This window comes from Temnothorax longispinosus, chromosome 5 (assembly GCF_030848805.1).
Source record: "Temnothorax longispinosus isolate EJ_2023e chromosome 5, Tlon_JGU_v1, whole genome shotgun sequence".
NCBI classification, from domain to species: Eukaryota; Metazoa; Arthropoda; class Insecta; order Hymenoptera; family Formicidae; genus Temnothorax; species Temnothorax longispinosus.
This window is the reverse complement of record NC_092362.1, coordinates 19,008,652-19,018,509: the sequence shown is the minus strand read 5'-3', so window position 1 is coordinate 19,018,509 and position 9,858 is coordinate 19,008,652. Positions and strand designations below refer to the sequence as shown.

Below are 9,858 nucleotides of genomic sequence, written 5' to 3'. Positions count from 1 at the left end.
AAACGAGGTTTTTGATGTATACGATAGAGGAAACGAATTGCGTGCTTCTCTAGTTATTTCTCCGTGAGCCTAAAGATAAATAAAAATTCTATTATATTACTTATCATTTAGGCGATACCGAGCCATACGTATTGTTGACGACGAAAATAAACGCGCGTTTCGTGCCGCGGATTCAGAATGCCATTTCGTTTCCGATTCGAAACCCGCGATCGCGATTGCGCGAGGTGCGAATTAAATTGCGTAAATAGATGAGAAGTGATTAACAGATACGCGCGTTTCGTCGCTCGTCCGGAAACTTATATTAGGCCAAGATTTAAACATTAGTTTCGCGATGTCTGCGCCTTGGCACGGCGCGCGAAACTACTCTGGCTACTAGATCTTCAGTAGCGATGTTGAAACCCAGGCTTATATATGATACGCTCGGATAAGCCGGCCGTATATTATAATGGCGTTTAATACCGCTCGTTGTCTTTTCCTCCCTGTCTTTATTATAATAATAAATCCGTCGTATCCGAAGGGAGAACGTGGCGCGCCACGCGTTCGAGCCGTCCGCGTCGTCGTTTCTTTAATCATGGTAGAATTAAGGGAAGATAGAAACTAAGTCCGAAACAAATAATCCGACGTGGAAGCTTATGACAGTTATAAGAATTAACAGGATGTTTAAAAAAAATTTAATGCGAGAGAATTATGGCTCTTTCGTGTATGTTTGTCATCAATTGTTATCAATAGACAACCCTACGCATCATTAAAACTTCGTAACTGGAACACCTGTCAGACATTCACGCTCTCGGCGTTCCGTCGTCGGCGAATTATGGCATTCGTAGCTTTAAGTAGATTGACGGGACGAGGAGCGCCATAAAAAATAGGATATAAACCTTACGATACGATCGCCGGCGACGAGAAATAATTATAACGTCGAGCACGCGCCAGCCAATGCTGCGAATGTCGTCAAAACTTTAATATGTTAAATACGAATGTTATTAGTGTTTTAACATACGAAAATGATAAATAATAATTTATTGTATTTGTCCTTCATATTTTTGCCACTCGTTTGACGGGCATTCTTGAATTACCTGATTTATCTATCGTTACAATCTCGCTTCTTTCGATGAAATCGCAATATCGTCTTGCGGCGAAACTGGAGTGATAATTCCTCGTGTATATGTTACAGTAAAAGCATGAAGTAAATGTATGATTTCATGCTTTTACTGTGACATATACATATAATGAAGAAAAACGGGAGGGATAACGTTCCACGATTTTCGCGACAGCTGACAAATCTCCAAAAGTCCGCCGTTTATTTTCCCTCATGAAGAGTTTCGGTGTATGCGTTCAATAGTGGTCCAACAGCTCTGCGGATCGCAGACTCGCTATCGAGCCATTGAGCCTCAAATCTCGGGAAGCTCGAGGCTAATTCGGAGCCGCGCGCGTAGCTCGTACGAGACCCGTGCGCGACGGCGCGCCAGACGCATCTTTACGAGAGCGCGACAGACACGCACGACGAGGAAGACGCGACGTCTCGGGGAACACCCGCGGAGACGGTGCGGAAGGTGGACGGAGGAGGACCAGCGCGTGGAAGAGGGAACGAAGAGAGGAGAGTCGCGCAGGCGCCGATCCAACGCGTGGAGAACGCTCGTCGTCCGCGTGGCGCGAGTTAGAACTCGACTTGGTGCTTTTAGTCTTGTCCCGTCCCTTCGTCCATCCTCGTCCTTGCCGGGCGAGAGAGCAGCCCCCGCGGCGGAGCATCGTCAGAGAGGAAGTATGCGCCCGGTGCCTGGACCGGTTGCGGCAACAAGGATGCGAAGTCGAGGGGGATTTCGCCTGATCCGCTGACCGAGCCGGCGCGCCCGTTCGCCAGCGATGAAGAGGAACACGCGTCGCCTCTACGTGCCTTCCACGGGTTCGCAGCAGCGCGGCGAAGTGAAAGTTCATTGACGATGCTTCTGACAAAAGTCTTCAATGAGTATCTTCGACTAGAAGATCGTCTTTCCGGCGAACATCTACCATCTACCCACGCATCCACGAAGATTGACATTTAAATTAAAAGGAAAAATGATAAGAAAACAATCTTCCCTCTGAAGATGTTGTAATCTGAAGAAAAATCTGGAAACTGTAGATTATCGAGTATCGATCGATGTGCCTGATCGACATGTGCTCCTATCGACATGTCGCAGAAGATTTTATCCCGCAGGGAGATACTCTCGGCCGAGACGAATGACCCTCGCAACTCGAAGAGGAGCACCCGCGCTTTACGTCGATGGCGCATCCTCGCCAGGGCGCTGACAGGCTCGCCGGAGCCGGTCGGCAGCGAGTCCGACGAGGAGGTGTCGGAGGAGACGGTTCACCAGCTTCGGTCTGCTCAAGTGCGCGCTGCTGGAGAACATGCTGACGGACGGCGAGTTCAGCTGGTGCGAGTACTCGACCCAGCTGGACGGCCGGCCGTGCAACGTTCAGATACTATCTGCTGAGGAATCGCGGCCTCTGCCGGAATCGGAACGTCCTTGAACTCGGCGGCGGGATAAGCTACCTGGCCGGCGTCCTCGCCGCCAAGTACTGCAATCCCAGCACCGTCACCCTCACGGACGGCAATGTGACCAGCATCGTCGCCCGAAACGACATGACACATCTGGTGGAATGCGGGGTCGTTCAGTGGGCCCAAGCCGCCCGAGCCCTTCGGCAGACGGCGATCAACGGTAACCGCGGGTGAATGTCCAAATTCGATCTTGAAGGAGCGGTCGATGGTCCGATGTTATTCTCGAAGCTACTAAAATAGCGCGTTGAAACCCCGGTGTCGGCAAACAGGCGGGAATTAATGGAAACAGCGTTAAAAGGATCCTTTACACGTTGCAGAGCTCGAAGTAGATAAGGAATCATACCTTGAATTACCTTCATAGTTCTCGCAGTTTCCACGTGTTCTATAAAAAATTCATTTTAATTCAGATCACAGACGGCACATTGCATTATTTCGTCTTTGAAGTTGTATGTCATAAATACATTAACTCACCATCTTTATCTTTTTGGTATGAAACGTGTTTCCATCGCTTTTTAATAGATCATATTTCATGATGATTTCTATGAACAGAGAACTGCGGACGCATAATAAAATATACATAAAAAAAGCATATCATCCTCAAAGCGATATCGAAACGTGACGGGGATGCTTCAACGACGGTGCGCGGCTACAAAGAGGCCGGAAATTAAATATTGAAAATATTAATGAGAAAAGCTCTTTTTTTAACTTTCTTATCGCGGCGGTCAGACATTATAATGTTTATATTAAATAAAAATCCGGTCGTATATCATATCGGATACCTAGAAAAATTTAATTATATTGTTAATTTGTACGATAATAGAACAATAATAGAAAATATTATGCGCTGGAATTTTTCCAATGAATCCTCAGTTCTCGAGCTTCGTACGAGTTTCGAGGATCTGCGAGTGACATTGGGAATCGAAGGGTGAGCCTCGTATTTCGCTAATCGCGGCACAGAATTCAACCTCGTCGCCGACCCCGCGGTCGAATAATGCGTCTCGTAAACCCCGACCGCGACGTGATCCGCATCTGTAACGAGGACGACAACGACGAGCTCGCTAACCGTAATCAACGACGGATCATCGGATATCGACACGCCCGGTTTCGCGGTTGCACGTTCCGACAGCAATGCGCTGCTCGTCGCCACGATCAATGAGTCATCGCGGTCATCGCGAGCCGATGAATGGAAAAATTGAGGTCTCGCCGGCCGGGGGAGACGTAATGCATCAGTCGGGAATCACGATTCTAGAATAGACGATCGATGAGCGACAATGATCCGTGATCGCTCGACCGAAAAGCGGCTCGTACTTTCGCGATAACAGAGTTGGCACTTTTAAAGGGATTTCCCGCAAATCGGAAAAGTTTAAGGACAAGAACGATTCTGAGAGATTGGCAAAATGATAGAGGTGTGATCAATTTCTTTTTATAACGAACGATATCTATAAAATATCCTGTAAAATAGACGCCTTGAAAAACGTATTTCTTATGGAACACGTGCTATGTTATTTGAGTCACGTAACGAAGACGTTATCGTAGCATGTTTCAAGATGCCATACTAATGTAGCTGTCACTGCTTATCTGTGAAACATTTTAGAATATATATGTGCAAAAAAATTATGCTATATATATATATATGTTTTTTTTTTAAACAACCAATTTAATTCAGATTTTAGATGATAAATTAATATCACAAATTAATTTTAATGAACCTAAAGTTTCTCACAGATAAAAATTTATCTTATTTTTTAAGGCCTTTAATTATATATCGTTATTACATTCTAATAGTGCTAATCTTTCAATATATTTTATAACATACGTAAAACATTAAAAAAGTCAAAATCCCAAGTAGCTAGAAAATATGTATTTGATGTCTGTATTCTTCTCGATACGTAAGTATATATCGCAAAGAACAGCCACATGGGAGCGTAGAGAATCCCCCCGCGTGATCCTCGTGATGCTCGGTTCAAATATATAGACACACCATTCGGAAATTTTCGGCTAAACCTCAGCTCCATTTCCGGTAGCCTCCATAATGTAGCCTCTGTGCTCTTTCGGTAGTTCGCAACGTTCCGCGCAATTGACATCTTTTTCGTCGGGAGATTTCCGCTTGACTGGGGACCGATCGAGTTTCCACCGGCGAGCCAAAATCGAAGATCGTTCGGACGATCGACCGAGATTAATTGCAAAAACGGCCATTCAACTTTGTTTATCTATTTACACGAAAAACCACCGTCGAATTATCTGAGAAGTTCGACGTTGAAAGGTCGAACGTCTTTATTTTGTATCCGTTTTCTGATAGTCTTCTTCTTTTTAACCCTATTCGCTCCAACCATGCCTTTCGTGTCCCACGAATTTCTAACAGTCGTTTGTTCCGGAAAACAAATGATCGTGGGAGAATCCCCTCCACGCCGGAAAAAAGTTATTGTGGCAGGGAACCTCAGGTAAAAATTTCAAAGTCCTAGCTCATTTACTCTCGAAACGGGGAACAATCAAAATCTCGGTGGGACACGAAAGTGCATGGTTGGAGGATTACGTCAGTGTTGTGTGAAAGGTAAATGAGCATTTTTTTCGATAAAAATGTATTTTTGTGTATAATTTAACCGTATTTAAAATATTTTTGTCGTTAAAAAAAAATTTAACATTCCACAGAGGTCTATTATGGCTCAGAGGCAGGTGGAAGAGATGGGGAGGAGCTACGATTATATAAAAAAAATTAATTTTTTTACATAAAAAATATCTGTCACACTTCAAATTCGCCTTTTCTTATTCAGAAATTCTTTTTCTGGCATTCTTTAAGTCCTTAAAGTCCTTCTGTACCATTTAAAAATTACCAAATTTGCGGCGACGAAATTAAGTATTCCTATTTAATTAATAATTATCTCATATTTTTTTTCTCATTTGCACTACTTTTAGCTTTAATTTGCGTTTTGGTTCATTAAGCTTCGTCAATTTGTTCGTGAGTTATGATTTTTTAAGTAAAACGAGTCGTAACGTGTGTTTGTCAACATATAATTGTTATAAAAAAATATTTAAATAAATGATTTTCAAATGTTCTTTACATTGATTTTTAGTCGAAGGTACAAAGATATTATAATAATTTTTGGGGAATTTTTCAAAGCTATTAACATTATAAAAAACACGTGGGACTCGAAAGTGCATGGTTGGAGGATTATTGGGGTGAAAAAAACGTTGGAGTGAATAGGGTTGATACTGCAGATCATTGATTTCATTTGATGCTTATCCCACGTCCGTGGCATTTAAATAATAAGATAAAAATATTCGAGCGGTAGTTATTTTATTTATCAAGTCGAAACCATAAAACGCGTCGCGGATAAGCTTGACCGAGGTATACACATCCAGCAATTTATAATCCGGCTTGTTCAAGTCTTTCCTTACGCAAAAGACGAACATTGTCCTCAGCAGATTCTTTTGCGATAAAATACAATATTCTTTCATAATATTTCATATAACCAAGCGTATAACTGTAACATTGACTTACAACTTTATATAATTTTCCTTTGATTTTTTAAACTTTGAAGACATTAGAGATTACTAAAAAAAAATTTATTTTTAAAAGTTTGAAATATTGTTTTATCTGTTAAGGCGCGGCACGACATTCCAGAAGTTCGCCGAGGCGTCGATCAAGCGCGGCTTCATCGCGCGCCAGACCGAACGGTACGACAACCAGGTGTGGTCGAGGCATCTGGAGCTGCTGGAGAACAGTCCGGAGTACTGTCCGGATCTCCACTACCCGGTGCTGCTGGAGCAAGCAGAAGAAGACGCCGCCCGGATAATTGGGGTCGATCGACAAGGACGACGAGGACGACCGACCGGACGAGAGTCTCAGCGAGGAATAAAAACATGTTTCTGAAATTCTAAACATGTTTCTCTTTTTTAAATATGTATCGCTTTGCTCGCGCGCGCGATAGAATTAGTACGAGGGAAATGAATGTATCGCTTCCGAGAGATGAAGATGCGCTGTAATGGGATGTAAAGATGCATAAAGCTGCCTTTATGTCGCCCAGCAATGTCAAGATTGATTTTTTATTAGTGCGTCGTCTGATGAAACGTTTAGCGGTTCACATTCGCTTGCAGATCGATTTTCCGCTCGTACGCATCGTTCCACATCATCGCTGCTATCGGAAAAGTTTCCATAAGGGAAGTATCATGCGCGACGTGCGAGAATCTCTCGCCGCGCCGAGTTCTCTTTAACATGCCCGACCTTCCCTCCTTTCCTAATTAATTAACCCATGGGTGTTTTACAGTGGATACCCGACATTTTATGAATGAACGCGTATCTGAAAGTACAAATGTTAATTATATTCGCGCTCTTAACGTCGCATATATTTACTTGAACTTAATTACGTACGATCAATTTGTGTGTAGACGTATTTATTTAAGGCGCGCCTCAGTAGCGCGAATATTTGCAGCAAATAGGAACGCGAAACGGTGCAGCGAGCCATAATCCTCCGCTTTAAATTAGTTTAAAATATCGTAGAGCCCGCAGATATTATTCTCATTCGCAGCAGGTGAAACTTCTGGCACCACTTTGCACGCGGCATACTATATATCGGGAAATAGGAAGCGAGCTTCCAAACGGGCGAATATAGAAAATTTCGAATTATTGACTTCTACGATGGAGGGAGAATGTCGAACTTAAAGTTATCTTGGAAATATTTATGTCACGATATATACGTCGGACGATAGAGATTACGTTACAGAAGATAGGTTCTCAGGCAAAGTTTTCGAGGATTAATCGATCGACGATTCAATTATTCATCGAGTCGATATGAATCTTCGAAAAAAAAACATGTTTATAAATTACAAACGATTTCATCTGATTAGAACATGGCTCTTGATAGAAGGGACTTTTCTTAGGCGTACCTGATTTTATATTGAACCGGGTATAAAAAGGTCGGAAGAGCGATCGAGTTTCGAGTTTCGCGCATCAAAGTGTCGTTTATAATGCAGCAACGTGATACTGGCAATTTTATCAATCAATTAAAACGTCGATACTAAGTAGATAATAGCTCGAGCAAACTCTCGAGTTCCTCGTTCTTCGCAGCCGGCAGGACCAATTGTATAGACCGGAGTTAATGTTTAGATACAACCGAACCATGACTCGTAGACTGCGAAGTCACTTCCAGGGAGTTCTATTCATCGCAAAACTGCGTTAAAAGACATCTCCGTATTCTTGAGTAAGGAAGGAAATATCAGTGTTACACGCGCTATTTTGGGTTTAAATACGAAGCGAAATCGGACTTGGAGCGGGATATTGTCGGTTCGATTTAATGCTGGATCCGAACACGCTAATAAAATATCAATTATTATGATCGTTAACTGTAAACAGATATAGATTGTTGCGATTGATACGACGTAGCTGCAGAATAAATTTAAGGAGACAATTCTTACGCGAGTCGAACTTTGCCTTATTCGCGTTACATATGTTGTAGTAATTTATTTATTTATTTAGGCAGCGTTTTTGCGTTTATATCCTTGCGACGAAGGAATTCTCGTGAATTTTCTAAGTATCTCCGATCGCGTTATGAACCCGTTAATTCAACGGACCAATATTTATAGGCATATATAGTTAAGTCTAGTCAGAATTACCAAACGTACTTCCATTATTACGTATCTTCTTACGTAGTCCAAGTGTCCATAAAATCTCTTTACTCGCGTAAAAAGGGAATTATAATAAATTAGAAGGATTTAGTTGCAAATGTTATTATAGAGAATGGTTTTTTTTTTTAATAGAAAAATCGATACCTTTCTAGTGTCCGATCGTTTTTGTACCGCAGTTCGAGATTAAAATCAGCGGACACGTTTTCCCGAGGTTGCTAATCCACGTGGCTAGACTGGAGAATTTATGGACCCTTTGCGGCCCTAGAGGGCTATTTGTGTACACGTGCATTATGCACGAGAGAATCTCCATAGTAATAAACTATTTTCACTTAAAAACATCGCGTTTTTCCTCGCGTTGCCTGTACCTCCCTCGGACAGAGATAATGCGGTTGTCACGTTGCAGTCGCGTCGTGTGACGACGGAAACGCCGTTGACAAATCTACAACGACGCGGTCGCGCGTCGTCACGTCAGAATAAATAATGACGTTTAGCATACGTCAAACATCCTGCCTACCTTCCCGTCTGTCGTACAATAGCCATGTTTCTCCACCTCGATTCCGTCCATATGATCGATTGTATGTGTCAGTACCTTCCTTTTTCTTTCCGTACAATTTGCCAGGACCTGCAATCTTCGCAGGACTTCGGTCTGCCGAAGTCCTGGATTTCTTAGGATCGAGTTAGACTTATATATAGGTGTTTATATTTTAATAAAAAAAGGCACTTTGGCGCAGCCCTGATCTTACGTTGACAAACGACATTACGTAACTCACGTCCCAGAATGAAGCAAAATATAAAACTGATAGAATATTTTAATATAATGTACAAATATAATATAATAATATAATAGACAAAAATAAGGAAAATATTAATAATAAAATAATATAACATGATATATAGATAAACGAAGTATTTAATAACTTTCTCAGGAAGCACTAGTCAACATTCGAGCGGAGTAAAATGTCAACGTTTAAGGTAAAATACAAACATTGTTCTACATTTTTACTTTAAGGCAAAACCTCGCACGGTCAACTTTAATGAAATTCGGAATTGACGAAACGAAGCAGAGCTAACGAAAACTTGCTCTTGATTAAGTAACAAGTCGCACGATTTGCTAATTTCGCCAATAAATATATCTCGATTTGCTCGAAGGTTGCATCCGATTGCTGGAATATAAAAATGAAAGCCTCGACAGATGGTCGCGATTAGCATCTGTGTTCCGTGACGAGTGATATAATCAAACAAATTACAGGAAAGCAAAATCAATCTCGGGAATATCTCGGGGAGTACAATACCATTCGCCCGTTTATTTTATTATCCGACGAGGCATCTGTACATATTTCGGTCCGGCTTGACTGCATATGTTATATATTTCGTGCAATGCGCGACACGAGGTTGTAAATTCGATCGCTCTAAATTCCACGAGATCGACGGAAATTGCGCGGAAATCGTCTCTCGCCGATCGTATCTCGTACGTTCCTTACTTTACATCGGCGTTAACAGTCTTTTTACACACAAGTTTATGGCACAAGCCAAGAAGATGTCTTTAAACAAAATCGCAGCTCACACAATCTTCTGCAACTTATAAATTCATATCGTTTAGTAGTGGTACGGATGTTGTTTCATTCAAACGTTTAAACGAGCCCTGATCGACATTATATCGCTAGCTATAGTTTTCAACGACATCAAGACGTCGATATAGACGT

The 9,858-nt window shown here is 42.0% G+C and overlaps 1 pseudogene; it reads left to right on the top strand.

Moving 5' to 3' along the window:
* Window positions 1-485: 485 nt before the first annotated feature.
* On the top strand, window positions 486-7,949 carry LOC139812955 (calmodulin-lysine N-methyltransferase-like; annotated as a pseudogene).
* Window positions 7,950-9,858: the final 1,909 nt, after the last annotated feature.